At 34.6% G+C, this 19,023-nt stretch overlaps 2 long non-coding RNA genes across 2 annotated transcripts; one reads left to right on the forward strand and one right to left on the reverse strand.

Moving 5' to 3' along the window:
* Positions 1-511: 511 nt before the first annotated feature.
* LOC141484777 (uncharacterized) lies at positions 512-1,457 on the forward strand. The gene is made up of 2 exons (XR_012466793.1): positions 512-1,183; positions 1,353-1,457. It is a non-coding gene; the product is annotated as an uncharacterized lncRNA (long non-coding RNA).
* A 3,757-nt stretch (positions 1,458-5,214) lies between these two features.
* On the reverse strand, positions 5,215-7,553 carry LOC141484864 (uncharacterized). The gene is made up of 3 exons (XR_012466849.1): positions 7,286-7,553; positions 7,041-7,189; positions 5,215-5,601 (listed from the first exon to the last, which is right to left on the reverse strand). It is a non-coding gene; the product is annotated as an uncharacterized lncRNA (long non-coding RNA).
* Positions 7,554-19,023: the final 11,470 nt, after the last annotated feature.

The following is a 19,023-nucleotide window of genomic DNA, read 5'->3' on the forward strand; positions in this document are numbered from 1 at the left end:
AGAGCTCGGCAGAGCCGTACTCTTACCATCTGACCTTAAAGACCACTCACCATACAAACAAACCACCTTCGATAAAAATCTAGGTTTATTTGGTCGAGTGTGAATAAGTGTGAGCCACAATAAACCCTTGCGGGTTTCGGTGAAGGGTCGAATAGACCCACTCACTTTGAACCTAATCTAACTCTACATATTCTGAGTATATCACTTATGCTTGTGAATAACAAGAAGGATTTTCGTAACTCTGGTTACCCACCATTATCTGATAAATTGCGTCCTGTTGAAACCACATGTCGTTGGTGTTCAGATCATCCAATTCAGGCCTAAAGAAGATGGTAGTCAACGACATACGGTGCTCGCCGTTGAGAGTAATGGCCTGACCAACGTCGTTCTCATAGAAATATAATAATAATAGACACTTTATTCACAGTAAAAAAAAAACAATATATGAATATATATGAATAATACAATTGCATGGAGTGAACAAGTGATTAAGGATAAGTAAAAAGTACTTGTTTCCTTGAAATTAACAGATAAATAGACAAATAAAAAAGGAAAAATATATGTATAAAAATTATCAAATGGTAAAATTTTAAAAATATACAACTCTAAAACTAATATATATAGTCAGCTTAAATTCTATAAAGAATACAATTCAAATAATACAAAAAAGTTAAATGACATACATTGGTTGTATTCCACTAGGGTTCAAATAGTTGGGAGATCATATTCCTTTCATTTTCATTGATATATTTCTTTAACTTTTTCTTGAAGTTTTGTTTACTTTTACATTTTTTTATATCTCCTGGTAGGGTATTATAAATTTTTATTGAAACATAAGAGTATGCTCTTTGAGTTTTTGATTTTGTAGCATGCGGTAGGATGTGTTTGTTACGGTTTCGAGTATTGTATTCATGGTTAAGAATATCAGCTTTATGTTTTTGAAAGTGGTATTTCATATTCACACAAAGGTAAAATAATTGCCTGATATCCATGATTTTTATTTCTTTGTAGAGGCTATCAGAGTTGTATCTAGAGCTTTTCTGTAGCATTAATTTCAAGAACCGTCTCTGTATCACTTCTAGTCGATTGAGATGGGTTTTAAGCGCACCACCCCAGGCTTCAATACCATATCGGATATGACTTTCTACGAGAGAGGAGTATATTACTTTCATTTCTTCTATGGGTAAGTAAGTGTTCAGATATTTGAATTTATATAAAATGGTTTGGAGTTTTTTGGTCACGTATTTTATATGATAATCCCATTTAAGATGTGTGTCCAGATATATTCCTAAATATTTTGTCTCAGTTGTAATATTCAGTTTTAACATTTTTCCATCTATATTTATTTCTAGGTGGCGAAAAGGAGGGATGCCAGATTTGTTGCAACTGAAAGGAAGAACGTGGGTTTTTTCGAAGTTGACTGTCAATAGTTTGTTATCGAACCATTCTTTAATAAATTTGAAATCTATTTCTGTAGTATTTTTTAGTTCCTGCCATGATGGAGCTTGATAAAAGATAACGGTGTCATCAGCATATCCTACGATATCACCTTTACTAGCAACTGAGAACAATTCATTCACATATAGGTTGAATAACAATGGACCCAGGACTGTGCCTTGCGGTATTCCATATTCAATGATTTTTGAGTTACTTGAATCATCACCAATTTTCACTTTCTGTGTCCTTTCATTTAAATAGCTTTCAATGAGGTTATAACAATTACCTCTCATTCCTATTTTTTCTAGTGTCTCTAGGAGACACACTATGAACCGATAATGCCGCCAGCCCATAATCCACACCGGAAAGTGACTTTCGGGATGTAATGGAGGCTCTTGGATCTCATGTGGATTGGTATCATCCCAATTTCGACAACTTTGTTTGTTCACGTAACCACTCAATCAGAAATGGGCCTCATCCCTGGAGATAATTTTTCGATGAAAATCAGGGTCAGTTGCCAAATGCTCCAGAGTCCATTCAGCGAACATACGTCGTTGTCTATGATCGTTTACCTTCAGTTCCTGGGTCAGTTGTACGGGTGCAGTCTCAAGTCACGACGCAAAATTCGACAAGTTGTGATCGGCAGATCTTGCGTTTCGTACTTGTGTCGGTCGATCGTTCACTGAAACAGAGACTCAAATTTATCCACCACACTGCGGATAATCATCCTCTCGATAGGACGATTATGGTGACCGTAAAATGGGCGAAGTGCGCGATAAGTTGCACGAACAGAACATCAATTTTGATGAAACAATTGTATTATTTGCACGTGTTGTTGAATGCTATATCCTTTTATGGTGATTTGGCAAAATAGACTGAATAAATGACAACTCATTCAACAGATCTCACAATGAAGTGTTTTTTGAATAAATCAGATAGTTCCCCCAATTGATTTTTTCTACAAGAACTCATTGAAAGAACAATTATTGTTTCATGTCAGATACCAAGCAGTTCCAATAATAATCTGATATAACATTTTTTGGTGATGTTATCAATATAATATTATTATTATTATTATTATTATCATTATTATTATTATTCGATTACCATCGACCACCAGACCAAAACGATATTTGTCGTGGAGTTTTCAGCTCCTGGCGAGACGAATATCGTCATAAAAGAGGAATAAAATATCGAGATGTTCTCTTCAAACTCCGCAGACTCTATCCAGATCACTCTATCAAGATGGTTGTTCTGATTATTGGAGTCCTTGGTGGAATGATGTCTCTACTCTCGAATTTTAAAATCATACCGGCTTGCCGCACTAAGGCAGAAATCTTAGCCGCACAAATGCAGAAGGCTGTCATTCTTGGCTAACTGCCTTGCTCAGGGCACATGATTTGCGGACCCAATGATCAGTCACCCCACGACGTGGAGAGTGGTCATTGGTTGATAATGCTGGCGCGTCCTCCCGAATGTATCGGGGCTTCGGGAGATAGGCTTGACCAGATCACACTACGGTGAAAAAAAATTATGATAATAATAATAATAATCGTTTATTCCACGGTTGTACTTCCCCTCGACAACAGGGAGGCCGTGGACTTTTGAGTTTTGAGTGTCTACATGACAGAATGGTAGGTACTGGATACAGCCTGTGGAGTCGTCAGGAGTTCGGATCCCCTTGTTTGCATGGTCCGTGACCATGAGAGAGCGAGAGAGCAAGAATTGGAGCATTTCTCCTTAGGGCAGCTGCTCGAGCAGCTGATGAACTCGGTATAGTTTTCGACTCTGAACGAGGTGACCACAACTCTGTCACCGAGTTGGAACCCGTTCAGCAAAAAGCTCAGTTGAAAGCCGCAGAGATCAACTTACTTCTGAGGAGACACCAGGATAAGCCAATGCATGGGGTCTTCTTCACTAACATTGGAGACCTTGGCTTATCAAAGCGCCTGACGTTCGCTCTTCTCAGGTCGAGTGGGCTGAAGTCGGAAACTGAGGGGTTCATCATGGCTTGCCAGGATGGTGTCTTCAACACCTTAGTCTACCGCAGTCGCATAATGGGTATAGAGGTTCCTGACACAAGGTGCAGGGCATGCCGTGAGGCACCCGAGACCCTAATGCACTCGCTTTTAGCATGTCCAGCATATGCGATCTCGGCCTATATCCATCGACATAACGCGGCTATATTACCATCTACGGCACTCTTACGGTATTGACGAGACACCGGTGTTGCCCTACGCTACGGGGGATATTGAATTCTTTGTGGGGAACGAGAAGTTCCGAATTTATTGGAACTATTCGTTCTCCACCCTCAGGCTCATACAAGCTATTAAGCCTGACGAAACGAATATCGTGAGAAAAGAGGAGGAAAACGGATAAAATATCGAGATTTCCTCTTCGAACTCCGCAGACTCTATAAAGATCACTCTGTCAAGATGGTTTTTCTGATTATTGGAGTCCTCTTTACTCTCGAATCTTAAAATCATACCGGCTTGCCGCACTAAGGCAGAAACCTTAGCCGCACAGATGCAGAAGGCTGTCATTCTTGGCTCACAGCGCTTGCTCAGGTTCTCGGACCCAATGATCGCTCACCCCACGGTGTGGGGAGTGGTCATTGATTGATAATGCTGGCGCGCCCTCCCGAATGTATCGGGGCTTCGGGGGATAGGGCCTGACCAGCGCACACTACGGTGAAAAAAATAATAATAATAATAATTCACAATTTTTGATACATTTGGGTATATATGGTGAGTCCGGTGTACTACAAGCTAGTGAAGATAAAAAGAGAGGGACATTGAACACAGATTCACCTCTATATTGTGTCAAATAAAGGAAATAAACATGAAATAATTCAGATTCATTTAAGTAAATACATGAATTGAAAGATGTTCCAACCTTACTTCAATATTTCAACACAAGAACACTCAGTATTCAGAATTCCATCTTTTAATATTTCAAGTTCATAGACATCGAAATTGATCCGATCACAGGATATGGAATATAAAACAATCTCCAAATACGCAAACTTGTCACAGATTTGCATGCTGTGCATTTTACCTCAGTACAGTGACCGGATCAAAGTCGCAATGTCAGCGTATAATTCTTTATAAATATTGAGGGAGGTCGAAATCGTTAACAGTTAACAGTCAACAGACAGTATATTCAATATTCATTTCAGTATCGATTAATCATCAGCAATGCAGCAAATCTCCTTCTCTTCGATCCTGCTGGGTGGCAGTATAATGTAAGTTTTAGATTGTTTTAATGTATTATTTTTATTAACATTTGAGTGTGAGTTTATTTTTTCAGTTTCTTCACAATACATATTTAATTAAGTTTCAAATGAGTTCTTTCATTATTTTGGATGAATAAATGAATGGGTGAAACAGCAAATAAAAATCCTCTCGTAGATAGCCAAGCTAGAACTGAGTTGCGACACGTGGTGGAGGCGCCTCTCTCGTTCTCGAAGGCTTCATTCTTCATAATGGGCCTGTGAAACTAATTTTCTGATACAAAAAGTTGAATTGTTCGAATATTTATAATATTTTGTGGTAATTAGCTGAAAAGTGTATTTTTCTTTTGTTTCAGAATAATGAGAGAATTTAATATACTTCAAATAAATGTTTTTTTGGAAGTTTGATAATTAGTTTTGAATATGTTGTAAGTTGGTTCTTGTGCTTCAATTTTTTTTTATCCAAATACAACCTATTATTTCAGTCAATTTTCCATGTTTCCCTCCTCCTCAAATTATGAGTAATACACGCCAACATGAAAAAATCCTCATTTTTGACATACAGTATAAATATGAACCCTTGTCGATTGGTTTGTAATGTTGTTTTCGATACAGCGCAACGTAAAATATTCAAAAAATCCCTCAGATTTACTATTTTTAGTAAATTCTGGAGATAGTTTCATTTTAATATAACCGCCAAATATTCAAACTTTTTTTCTTTGAGTTTGAAGAGTAACAATTCATTTGCTATAAATATTTATTGCGAGACTGATATCAAGAGGTAGTAAAAGATGATGGTCTTCAAAAATTTTATTGAAACATGTTTTACATGGCAGTGTTACACTTCAAGCATACTTACCTCTCTTTCACAAAAAGATTTTTTTCTCAAATACTATTGTTCACTATATGTTGCATATTCTTAAGCACCTTCCCTATAACAGAATTAAAACTGTCAAACTATGCTCTGTAAATGCATGTAAATCCTTCATGAAAATGTTCAATTAATAATGTCCAGAGTACATATAATATTAAACAAAAATTAATTCATCTAGTTAAGTATGTGTTATAAGAAAAAATTTCAGAAATCTGAATTGTTTTATGAATGAATATTCTGACTCAAATTAAAAAGAATCTAGAATAATTAGGGTATAATAATTAGAGGATAGTAATTAAATAAAAATGCAGATACAAAATATTTTTTCATAAGTTTTTTTCAAATATAATTTCACATACAATTAATTAAGGAAAAATAAGCAGTAATTACATAAGAAATGAAACATAATAATAATGAAAGCATTATTGACACACCCCTGGCCAGAAGAAGTACAAACAATTCATTGTCACCACAGTTTTTTTTTTATTTTGTATGGAAAGTAATAGGAAATAGCATCTCAGACTGATGATCTACAAACAGTGAAGTTTATAATATTATGAGAAATAAAAGAAGCATATAGATATATTGAAAAGTTGAGAATTGATGATTATGTATTGAAGAAGAATCATTTATATAGGTAGACTATACACACGAGATGAAAAGGCAGACTGTGGAGGACGCTCCCAAAACTGCATGAAATTTTTCATTTTTAAAGGTGTGAAAAATATGATAGGTGTTCATGAGAAATGATGATGATAATAATATGAATTTTGTATGAAGCATGAAATGAAATGCGCATACATGAGGTCTTCGGAGGAAAGACAGGTACGATGTTGTAGAAAGTACGACACAGAAAGTTGTCTTAAGAAAAGACAAATATGATGTTTCAAGATGTAGAAAGTTACTACGTCAGGGTAATTATGAAGAAAGGTGAAAGAGTATAAAGAGAATAATAATAATATATGCAAAATCTGAGAGATGCAATTTACATGTGGTTTCTAATATATATTCATCAGATATAATTCAATATTTGTCGTTGGTACTAGCCAGGAAAGTAGTTGTTTTCGATGAATATTTCCAATAGCTGTTTATTTTTATTGAAAAGAAAATAAATTGCTATTGCTATTTTCAATTTCCTATTATTCAGTGAAATGTATATCACATGAGGTGACAATTGAATAGGCAGGTGACAAATACTGTAAGGAATCAGTAAAAAATTGTACAGAAAGAAATTATTGTTAAAATGGGTGTGTCATAAAGAACCAATGAATTTTGAAAGTATGCTCAAGCATAAATCAAAAAGTATGCTTCAAAATTGAAAAAGAAATTTGTAAGGTACCTGCTAGTTATATTATATGTACTCTAACCAATTAGAATAAACTGTCAAATGATTGTTAACTATATAATGCAGTAATTTTTGTTGATTTTTTTTATTATCGAATTTAATAGTAACATAACCTAGCTATAAGAATAAAAATATATCATGAAAGAACTTACTGCCGAATTTCTCTCTTGTTTCATGCAATTGAGGCAACACCACACCCCAAGGCACTTCGAGGCAGTCACTACTCCACTACTCCATCACCACTGTTACGGTTTTCCACTTCAGGACATTCAGCAGATCGTACCACAGACAGCACGATGACCTAGGGAAACATGAAGTTGAATCATCATGGCTCAAATGAATGGACTATAGGAATATCACAGTCACTAGTGCCATATTCAACCAGAAATATACTTACGTTGTTGCGTTAGCAGTTATTTTGAGTAGCTGATAAACAGTTCCTGTGTGGGCAGACATCATCCATAGACATAATAATATGTGAATAGAATTGTAATACTCAAAACAATTCAGAATTACCATCATACCGTTGAGTACCAGGATAATCCAAATCCCAAGAAGCCTACAGAAAATAGTTCGCAAATAATTTATGAAAACAACGCTAGTTTCATAAATGCTGACACAACAGAACCACAATTGATGATGTTTGAAGTTTCCCAAAAACTTGATCACACTATTACACGATGAACACACAGATATAAATATATTTCAAAGTGTGAAATCAAAATCTCTTCAGTGAACGAAAAATGCCGCTGAATATACACATATTCATCAAATTATATGTATGTCATATGTCATGTCAAGTCGTAACTCTTCTTCTCTATACACAATTGAGAGAATAGGCATGGAACAGAATGACATATACATTTCACAGAAACCATAAAAACATGTTCTGGTAATACGAGAAAACGCAAAGCATAACGTAATACGTAATTATAGTCCAGTTCAATCCATTCCACTACTACGTTGCCAATGTTTCCATCCAGTCGAGTTGTGGTGTCGAGCAGCCGTCAACCAAAATAAGATCAGAACCAAGACACGGAACGCTGTGCAGACAGATTGGTGGAGTGACACAAAGACAGATAAAGTTCAGTGCCGGACTATGACAATATTAGTGTGGGAACTCATAGTTGCAGAATCAATTGGACAATATGGTTTTTTCCAACTTTTATAGGACATATAGTTTGTTATTGATGTTCATAATCATATTTTAAACCCATTGTTTTTTTTATTATTGAAAATATTTTTATTGAGTTGTGAGTTTTCATTTGAATTTGTTTTTTTTTCTTTTTCGTTACCAACCAGAAAGCTGGGGGTCAGCTTCATCGTGGAAGGGAGATGTGTCAAATATAGGAAATAAACATGAAATAATTCAGATTCATTTAAGTAAATACATGAATTGAAAGATGTTCCAACCTCACTTCAATATTTCAACACAAGAACACTCAGTATTCAGAATTCCATCTTTTAATATTTCAAGTTCATAGACATCGAAATTGATCCGATCACAGGATATGGAATATAAAACAATCTCCAAATACGCAAACTTGTCACAGATTTGCATGCTGTGCATTTTACCTCAGTACAGTGACCGGATCAAAGTCGCAATGTCAGCGTATAATTCTTTATAAATATTGCGGGAGGTCAAGATCGTTAACAGTTAACAGTCAACAGACAGTATTCAGTATTCATTTCAGTATCGATTAATTATCAGCAATGCAGCACATCTCCTTCTCTTCGATCCTGCTGGGTGGCAGTATAATGTAAGTTTTAGATTGTTTTAATGTATTATTTTTATTAACATTTGAGTGTGAGTTTATTTTTTCTGTTTCTTCACAATACATATTTAATTAAGTTTCGAATGAGTTCTTTCATTATTTTGGATGAATAAATGAATGGGTGAAACAGCAAATAAAAATCCTCTCGTAAATAGCCAAGCGAGAACTGAGTTGCGACAATATATATACACATATATACACATACATATATACACACATATACATGTAAGAATTGATGCCCACAAATTAACTGAACATTTTACATCATTCACATAATTTAATTTAAATAAAATTACGTCCACTGTGAATTTGATTGTTTGTAAGATTGTCAATCAAAAAATATTGGTAACTGTAATAGCATCTTTCTAAAAGCATAGTTTTAACATAATCATGAAACACTTTGTCACTTGTGATTTTTTCAACTACATTTGGCAGTTTATCGAAGCACGTAATGGAGTTATACTGAGGGGATTTTTTATAGCTTGTCATGAGATGCTGTGGGATTTTTAGAAGATCACCATTTCTTGTATTATGACTGTGATCTGAAGCAGTCTTATCATATAATTTATTGTTTAACCTAATAAATTAAATACATTCAAGAATGAAGATGGATGGGGCTGTCAATATTTTTTTGTCTATAACGACGGCCTGGCAGCTTTCCCGGAAATCCATATTGAAGAATAGCCTTATGATGCGTTTCTGTGCTATGAAGACTCTGGAAAAATCCCTTGCTCTATCTACCCCAAGCCATGATATTCAGACTTATGTGAGGGTAGGCCATGGCATAATATATGCCAAGTAAGTCAGTTTCATCCAAACAGGAATTCGGTTGTTTTATGACATAATATGCTCTATTCAACTTAGCACATACAGTGTGACCCATTTTTAATGGAAACACCTCCCTAAAATTTGAAGTCGTAAATCGATTTTAATATTTTTTTTAAATGTCAAGTACTAAAAGGTCTACCTTGGGACAAAATTTGAAATGTTTATTGAAGTTTCAGGGCATACTACGATATTTTTTCTTAGTCGAAAATCGGGATTTTTTATTAGCGATTTTTTTATTGGAAAAATCACTACGCCACTGGATCCAGAGTGCCTTTAAATAGGTGTGACCAAAATTTCATGAGAAAATATTCATTATTAACAAAGTTATGACAAACTCAAAAATTCGAAAACTCACACAGCTAACAGTCACAATATATCATTCTTTTTATGATTTCAACAATAAAGTGCCGCCAGATGAAAAAAACAACAACAAGTGCAACAATTAATTCTAACTCATATTCTAGTAGCCTCTACTAATCCACCACGTATTTCGATACATGTGTCGTAGCGCTTACGAATGTTTCTGATTACGTTCCTTAGTTCTTGAGGGCTAATATCTGCACATACCTGTCGAATTCTTGCACAAAGTTCATTTCTATCTCTTGAGCGGTTTTTGTAAACCTTTTGTGTGAGAAGTACCCAGAGAAAAAAGTTCAAAACTGTGAGGTCTGGAGATCTGGGTGGCCACTCTATAAACGGACTACCACGGCCTATCCATCAGTTTGGAAAATGTTCGTTAAGCCATTGCCTCACAGCTCTGGCATAATGAACTGAACACCCATCTAACTGGACAATTAAATTTGATCGTTCATTGATTGGCAGCTCGTGAATAGCATCCCAAAACTCTGTGTTCAAAAATTCTGGAAACCTCTGCGCATTAATGTTTTCCTCAAAAAAGAAAGGACCAATAATTCGTTCGTTCAGTATCGCACACCAGACGTTGATTTTTTGGGAATACTGGCTTTTACAGTTTATTACCCAGTTAGGATTATCCGCTGCCCAATAGCGACAATTCTGTGATGACACTACTCCATTTGTAGTGAAAGTGGCTTCGTCGTTATATAAAATATGTCAAGTACTAAAAGGTAGACCTTTTAGTACTTGACATTTCAAAAAAAAATATTGAAATCAGTTCACAACTTCAAATTTTAGGGGGGTGTTTCCGTTAAAAATGGGTCACACTGTATATAGTCCACCTGCCTATCCCAATTTAGATTGACGTCTAGGTAGGTATCTAAAAATTTCATTTCTTCAAAAGTTTGAATATCATAGCTAGAGTGTCGACCAACTGGAATATTTCTCCTGGAGTGGAAGTTAACACTGATCGATTTAGAAGTATTCAGAATGAGATCATTTCTTTGGCACCTGGTACTGAACTGATCAATAATATGTTTAGATTTGCTGATGAGTTGCTCAGCATTAATGCCTGCTATAGTTATCGTATCATCAGCAAACATTGTGACGTAGCCTCCCTTTATAAGTTGAGGAAGATCATTAACATAGAAAAGAAATTGTAAAGGTCCTAGAACAGAGCCCTGTGGTACCCCGAGTTTTACCGTCTTTGACTCATATGTCGCTCCATTGCAGGTTACCACCATTTCTCTGTTTGTCATATAGGATTGTATTCTATAATTGTATAGTAATTGTATAGTATGGATGGAACCAATACCAACAGATATAGGGTTTGGAAAAATTTTGTCCAAAAGAAAAAACTTATCAATTAAAAAAGTAGAGTGGGAATTGTATATATTTTTCTCTGAAAACAAGTCTTTGTTCTGATATATCTGGTGATCCTTGATATACTTTTGAGGGCATTTTACCATCACTGAGAGCAAAAGATAATGACTAATAATTAAGGAACCTGAGAGGTCTTTCTTGTTACAGATTTCCCGTTATTCAGAATTTCTATGAAATATTGAACGATGAACGATCCATTACCAAAGTGTCAGGAAATTTACAAATTAATAATGAACTATTGACTAATGCGAGATGATAGAGTTTGCAGCAACTCCGATCCTCATTGACTGAAACAAAGACACGGTATGGAATACAAATATAACTGAATTGTCCTCATGAATGGAGAGATTGGTGTTACGTAATGGAGAATTGAATTTGTCGTCTAATATGAGTGTTTCGGCATTGTGGTTGCTATCCGGATTTCTATAATCGGAATCGAGGAGAGGAAATAGAGGTTCGTGAATGATTTATATGAATCGATTGTAATTCGTGACACTATTCTGAATGAAAAGAGAGAAATCGATTCGGCAAATCTAAAAGTTTTGCTCTCATACATATTCTTTGTCGAATATCAAGAATTGGAAGTTTTTCTTCAAAAAAGGCTTAGTTTTCGAATTATGGTCGAAACACCAGAGAAGTTCGAAAATTCGAAGATTTTCCGATTTTTCCAAGTGATTCCCAAGTGACCAAAGTGATTTCCAAGTGACCATGAATAACTTTTGGTACAACGATTTTCAGGAAAAATAAAAAACATGTCAACAATAGTATACAGGGGAAACATTTTGACATATTCACATTTGATGTTACTTCCCCTATCGCACCACCAGAGCATGTCACAAATTTTTTTAATGGATCACCCTATATTTTTCGCATTAACAGATGCTCCATGCTGAGCAGATTTCAACAAAGTATAAAACATACCGTTTGAAGCTTATGATTCGGGAGCTATAAATTATTCGAGTTGAAAACGAGCCACCCTGAATATCTTTTAAAACAATTATTTGCAGGAGAAATAAAAAAACAGGTCAACAATTATACATTTTGAAATATTCGTTCTAGAGACAAATATGGAAGCAATGAATCAGAAAAAGAGATGTTTCACCAATTCTTGAACAAAATCTGATGACTGGACAATAAGAAGAAAAAAATTTTCTATAGTAAATGTTCAAAAACGTTTCCACCAACTTCCATATGATGGTACAAAGGAGCTTTCATTACCGTCCTCACATGGTCGAGAGTGTCGAGAGTTATCTTTCTGCAATGCCTCATGATATTCCCTCTCAAACCTATAAAACGTTGTTGATTCTATCTCATACCTACACATATTTGATATCACTTCCCCTCTCTCACCTCCAAAGCCATTTTTTTTAAATGGATCACCCCATATTGTTTCGCATTATCAGATGCTCCATGATGAGCAAATTTTAACAAAGAATAAAACATATAGTCTGAAGTTATGTTTCGGGAGCTACAAATTATTTGAGTAGAAAACGCGCCACCCTGAATAACTTTTGGAACAATGGTTTTCAGGAAAAATAAAAAAACACCTCATCAATAGTATACAGAGGGACACATTTTGACAAATTCACATTTATCTAACTTCCCCTAGCGCACCCCCAGAGCATGTCACCATTTCTTTAATGGATCAATTGTTTTGCATTATCAGATGTTCCATGATGAACAGATTTCAACAATGTAGAATACATTATGGTCTGAAGCTCATAGTTTGGGAACTAAAAAATTATTTGAGTTGAAAACAAGCACCCTGAATGAACTTCTGTACAATCTGTTACCTAGGTTTCATAGGTGCTTTTGTGAAGATAATTCAAAAAAGTCCTATTTTGCCTAGTTGTTCAAATTCAATATTTTTTTCATTTTGTATTTGTCCCATTCTACAATAACGATTATCTACCAGGTGAAGTTACAATTGGTGTTTCTGTTTTCGTGAATTCTCGAGAAGCAAAGGTTTATAAGCTTCGTTTATACGGATTGAAATAGTGAGTTTGTATTACCAGAATGAAAATAAGGCTAGAGCTGCTTGCCCGTATGTTCAATGATAATCATCCAGGAAGAAACGTACAACACAAGTACGTTTCGGAATTATTGAACAATATATGGAAACAGGATCTGTTAAAAATGAATAATATAACCGTTCAGGAACTGTCAATTGGCAATCTCTTACTAAGTCATCTCGATAATCAGGAATCAGTCACACAAATGTTTTCAGGATCCTTCCTAAGTACAAATTTCATCCCCATATAAGATTAGACTAGTTCATGAATTGAACGAAGGTGATTTCGATGGACGTATCGAGTTTTGTGAAAGTCTCACTGAACGGATCAATTTGCACCAGAATTTCTTGTATAAAATTTGTTTTCGGATGAATGTACGTTAGTTTGAATGGAGAGGTGAATCAGCAAAATTGTCGATATTGGAGTGATACGAATCCTCATTTATACCGTCAAGTTCATACCCAACGATCTCAAAAACTGAATGTTTGGGCAGGAATTTTAGGTGACCACCTCATAGAACCTTTATTATCGATAATAATTTGGCTATGCTGGAAAATCAAATAATACCGTACATCAATGTGGCAATTGAGGAGGATATAAGTTTATTCGAAAACGAAATAGTTTTTCAGCAGGATGGTGCACCTCCTCATTTCGCAGCTCTATTGCTGCAATTTTTAGATGATCTTTTTCTGGTGGCTGGATTGGCAGAAGAGGTCCTCCTGTAGATTTTTTCTGTGGGGTCATTTTAGATAGAATCAATAGAATTAAATGATTTGAGGAAGATTATCATGAGGCATTGCAGAGAAATAACTTCCGAGATTCTCAACCATGTGAGCGCGGCAATGGAAGCTCCTTTGTACCATTATATGGAAGTTGATGTAAACTTTTTTTGAACATTTACTATAGAAACATTTTCTCTTCTCATTGTCCAGTCATCAGATTTTGATTCAAGAAGTGTTTTTTTTTATTTTTCCTGAAAATCAATGTATCAAAAAGTATTCATGGTGGCTCGTTTTAAATGGAATATATTCCTTAAATTCAATGAGAAACCTATGTTTCCACTTTGAAACTCAACTTGGAATGGAGAAGGAAAGCAAAAAAATCTAGTCTAGCACCTCCGATGAGATTTTGATATGTCGGAACAGAGCAACCTGGTTTAGGATCACGAATGCTGTTTTATGCTATGATTTCAGCTGCCTTACAGTGAAAACTGAGTAAAAAAAGAGAACAAATCTCATTCGGTTGTCAATATCGTAGTTTAGCTTTATGATGTACTGCCTTTAAGAACCTTGTTTATTTTTCAAAGTCCGTAAATTGGGGCTTCTGTCGATCTCATGGACGGCGTTTTTGGAGCAGGAGATATCATCATCTTCATGAAAACGTTTTGAAAAAGGAAACAAAGCAACTAAACTTTTGTTATGTAATCTGAATAAATTCTACGAAGGCAGAGGCGTTTTTTACCCGTATTTATCCAGTATTGTGTTTTCGTCCTAAAATGAATATGACGATACAGATATACTTTGTTCATTATAAAATTTCTACTGGCGCACTTAGGTGTCCGGCTAAAGCATTCCAATCAATTATTCAGAATGCATACGAATTCAGATTGCGAAGGGTGCGAGCAAACTCCATTTAAAACTACCACGACTCACACTGCCGTTGACAGGAAATCCTTCCTTTATTGATTTTGACCTGGTCCCGTTTTAACGTACCTTTGAAATTTGCATTTACCTCGACAAATAACTTTCGAGTGATCATTCAGCAACTTTTTAATTCTTGTGAAAGTTTTGTCAACCTTGTTAGACAAATGAGAAAGTGGAAAACTTAATGGAATGATTTTTCCTTAATAAAATAATTATTTTTTGTTTGCAACTTCATATTGCTGCATAGGAACTTTCAAAAAGCAATTGCTCGAAAATATGATATTATAATGAAATTTCTTCGTGCTCCAGGGATTTTTGCGATCGAATTTATTGAAACTATTGTAGTTCTTCTCGGTGATTCAAGTGGGATAAATACACCCCATACGACACGATACCTGTAAACCAAAACATTAACTTTCTCGGGATTTTCTTCATTTCATTATATGTATAGTGATTAAGGCTGCAGAAGGAAAATATTGAAGTGTACATGATGGCTAAAAAAAGTGTGATACATCAAAGTTGTGTTTTTTCAAATGACACATTCAATTTTGCTCAGAAAAAATAATATAATAATAATAATAATAATAAATGTTTTTATTGCTACACAAAAAGCAGTTACAAAGAACAAGGTTGATTGTTGTTATGTAGCAAATGGCATCGTTCGCTCTTCTATCTTCTGAGAAAGATAGAATAGCGCTCTTCCACGCAACCACGACAAGGGACCAGTGACAAAAACTGGTCCCACCAGAAGAAAAAAGAATATACCTTCTCATAAACATAGTACAACTGAAAAAGAATATACATATAAATATAAATAAAAAATAATAATTATGTCACAAAGTGCAATGAATGTCGCATAAGTTCATCAATGTATCAGAAGTCTATTGCTAAAGTACCATCCAACAAAAGACTTTCAACCTTTTTCTTAAAGTTGAAGATTGACAAGTTTTTGAAATCATCGGGAATACAGTTGTAGATTTTAGCGATGCCATAGGAGAAGCAAGATCGGTAAAGCGAAGTGTTGTGCTTGGGTACAGATAATTTCTGTACTATGATTTCATACTCGCTACTATGTGCCTAACTATAACCGTTCTCGAGTTATTGATTTGTTTTTTGAAAATTCTAGGTAGATGAAACCAAATAACATTGAAATGTATAGAAATCATCGTTTCAGATTCTAACCAAACAGCATGAAAGATAACGTATTCTAAAAACACTTCATTGTGTGATTTTCACTAGATAGTTTTACAAAAACGCAACATATGTTTCGCCATACAATGGCTTCCTCGGGCGTGTCTTAATAACTAATTCTACACATTGAATGCTATATATACCTTATTCTACAATTTGAGGAACCTGAATTTCAAGTACCTGTTTTTTACCTAAGTTTGTAAAGAATTTAATTACCTGAGCTCATGTTGCGTCTTCCACATTTGAAAAAATATTCAATAATGGAGAGTTATTTAATCCTAATTGATCATTCAGTAAATTAATCGTATTCCTGATTGAACTCATGTCCTTCTCAATCAGGAATACAATATGTTACATTTAGAAGAGAAGAATTTGACACTCATAATTGCTCATAAGTCACATATGCGCTTTTTGCTCTACTCTGTAGGTGAGAGTTCCATGTCAGCTTCCTGTCGAGGATAGTACTAAGGTAGTTCACCTCTTCAGAGAAGTTTAGTTTACTTTTGAAGATTTCGGGAGGTTTTAAGCCCGATAAACTTCTTTTCCTGGTATCGCACAGTGTGTTCACACGTTTGCCTGTCTACATGATAAATATGTCATGAAATTATATAGAATTCATTATTATTGTTGAGGTGATTATTTAGGGTATCCAGAACTACGTTCCAAAAAAGGGGTGGACATCCGTCATGACCAGTCCTCTCACTGTGATGTCGAACGCTCCCTCGATATATATGAATATACCCAGGATACCCAGTAGACCTTTCCGGAGTATATGCATGCTGACTCAGATGAAGTGGGTTGTGAAATAGTTCTTCATCTCTTATGTACCGATCACATAACCTCTCCATAGTTCATCGTCACTTTTTCATGATTTCGGACAAAGATAACTCTGTTATTTCGAATAGAACATCCAGTATGATCTTGATCTGAACAATTTGAAGTTCGTATTCCAAATACACTTCATTGTGAGATTTTCACTAAATTGTTTTACAAAAACGCAACACGTGTTTCGACATACAATGGCTTCATCTGGCGTGTCTTTCAACTAATTCTACACATTCAATACTAAATATATATATAGTTTATGGAGTACCTGAAATCAAAGTACCTGTAAACGAAGTACCTGAATTTTAAGTAGCTGATATTTTACCTGAGTTTCTAACGAATTAAATTACCTGCACTTATGTCCCATTTTCACATTTGAAAAAATATATTGAGTAACGGAGAGTTATTGAGTTCCAATTGATCATTCAGTTAATTACCCGAATTCCTGGATCTACACCTCGTACTCATGAATGAACTCCTGTCCTTCTGCCACAAGATGGTTTGCAAATGTGGAATTGGTCTTTCTATTTACAAAACTACTCCTATGTTCTTTAATACGTTGGAAAAATATTCTTCCTGTTTGACCAATATACAGTTTTGGACAAGAGCCACAAGTCAGCTTATATACTCCTGATCTATCCGACACCAAAGTTTTGCCCTTATTGTTTTTAATAAATTTATTTAGGTTATTATTCGTTCTATAAGCTACGTTTACACCTTCTTTCTTCAAAAAACGGGCAATATTCCTGTTTGGTTCCCCCACATATGTCAATGTCTTATAACTAACGTTATCGCATCTTGAATATGGATATGAATATGTTTTTAAACTAATTTCGTTGTAATTTTTCGTAATTAGTAAATCTAAGTTTAACTGTTTGAAAAGTGCAGTAAAGAATAAATTATTGACTTTTCATTGATATTGTTTTTTAATTGTGCTTATGTATCAAACTATTTCGCAAAGAGTAGAAATAAAGTGAAATATTTATCTGTTTTTACAAACTGTATCAACTTTGCATCATTTTTGGCATAATTTTTTCCGGTGTTTTAAATTTTTGCGAAATAAGTTGTATTTAGAATTGCAATTGGTAATAAAAATGCATTGGAAATATAAGTTAGGCATAAAGCACTAACTTTGTTGGCTGAATTTAAGAAATCGGCAAATGTCAAATTTTCGAAAAACTGTAAAAAAACTAAATTTGTACTAGAGAGCTTAAAATTGGTATATGGGCAAAAAATGAAAAAACAATCATCTTTTCTCCTTATCGATTTTCGAAATTTCGAGCAATAACTGTTTTTCTGAACATTTTTTGGAAAAAATATCAAATTTGATAGGAAAGAAAAATCACTTGATCGGTCTTATGCATGTCATTTGGAATCATTTTTAAAGCACAACCTAATGGAGATATCAGAAGTTGCTTGAAGAGATGAACAAAAAAAAAATCCCATTTTATATATATATATATATATATATATATATATATATATATATATATATATAACTTACATGAGAGAAGATGTCACTTGGCCTAATCTGCTGGGGCAAATTTAGTCAAACTAGAGTTGTAGATGTTTGAAGGAGTGATTTTTTGGAGCTTGAATGTATAAGTATTATTTTTTATGGAGTTTATTGCAAGAGGAAGGATTGTATTGATTAAATGACATCAAATGGGTTATCTTCTACAATATCTAAATTTTCATCTATCACGAGTAAATATGAATAAATGTCATTCAAATGATTGACATCTGTTTTTTTATTCGAACAATTTTGTGAAATGAATGCCATTTCCAAGAATAGCCTCTTCAAAACAATATTTTCTTTAGCTGAAATTTTGACTGAGTTAAATTCAATTGCATGACATTGCGTGTTCACTGAGTGCACACCTCTCAGCGTGTAGTCTCCAATCACTTTTATGTGAGGAAATACGGTCCCAAAAGTCTGGTTGTTTGGCCTATGTATTCAGCACCACATCCAGAACATGGAATTCTGTAAATTAATTTTGATTTGAAATTTTACCTTTGACCTGATTTGAAGACTTCTGGCAAAATATTCCAGGATTGGTTCACTGCAAGGCGTTCATTCACCCTTCGAAGCTTGAAACCAAACAGTTGTTGGACTACAGTAGG

The sequence above is a fragment of the Leptinotarsa decemlineata genome, unplaced genomic scaffold, assembly GCF_025532065.1.
Source record: "Leptinotarsa decemlineata unplaced genomic scaffold, Ldec_3_MD MMD2_tig00026294_RagTag_RagTag, whole genome shotgun sequence".
NCBI classification, from domain to species: Eukaryota; Metazoa; Arthropoda; class Insecta; order Coleoptera; family Chrysomelidae; genus Leptinotarsa; species Leptinotarsa decemlineata.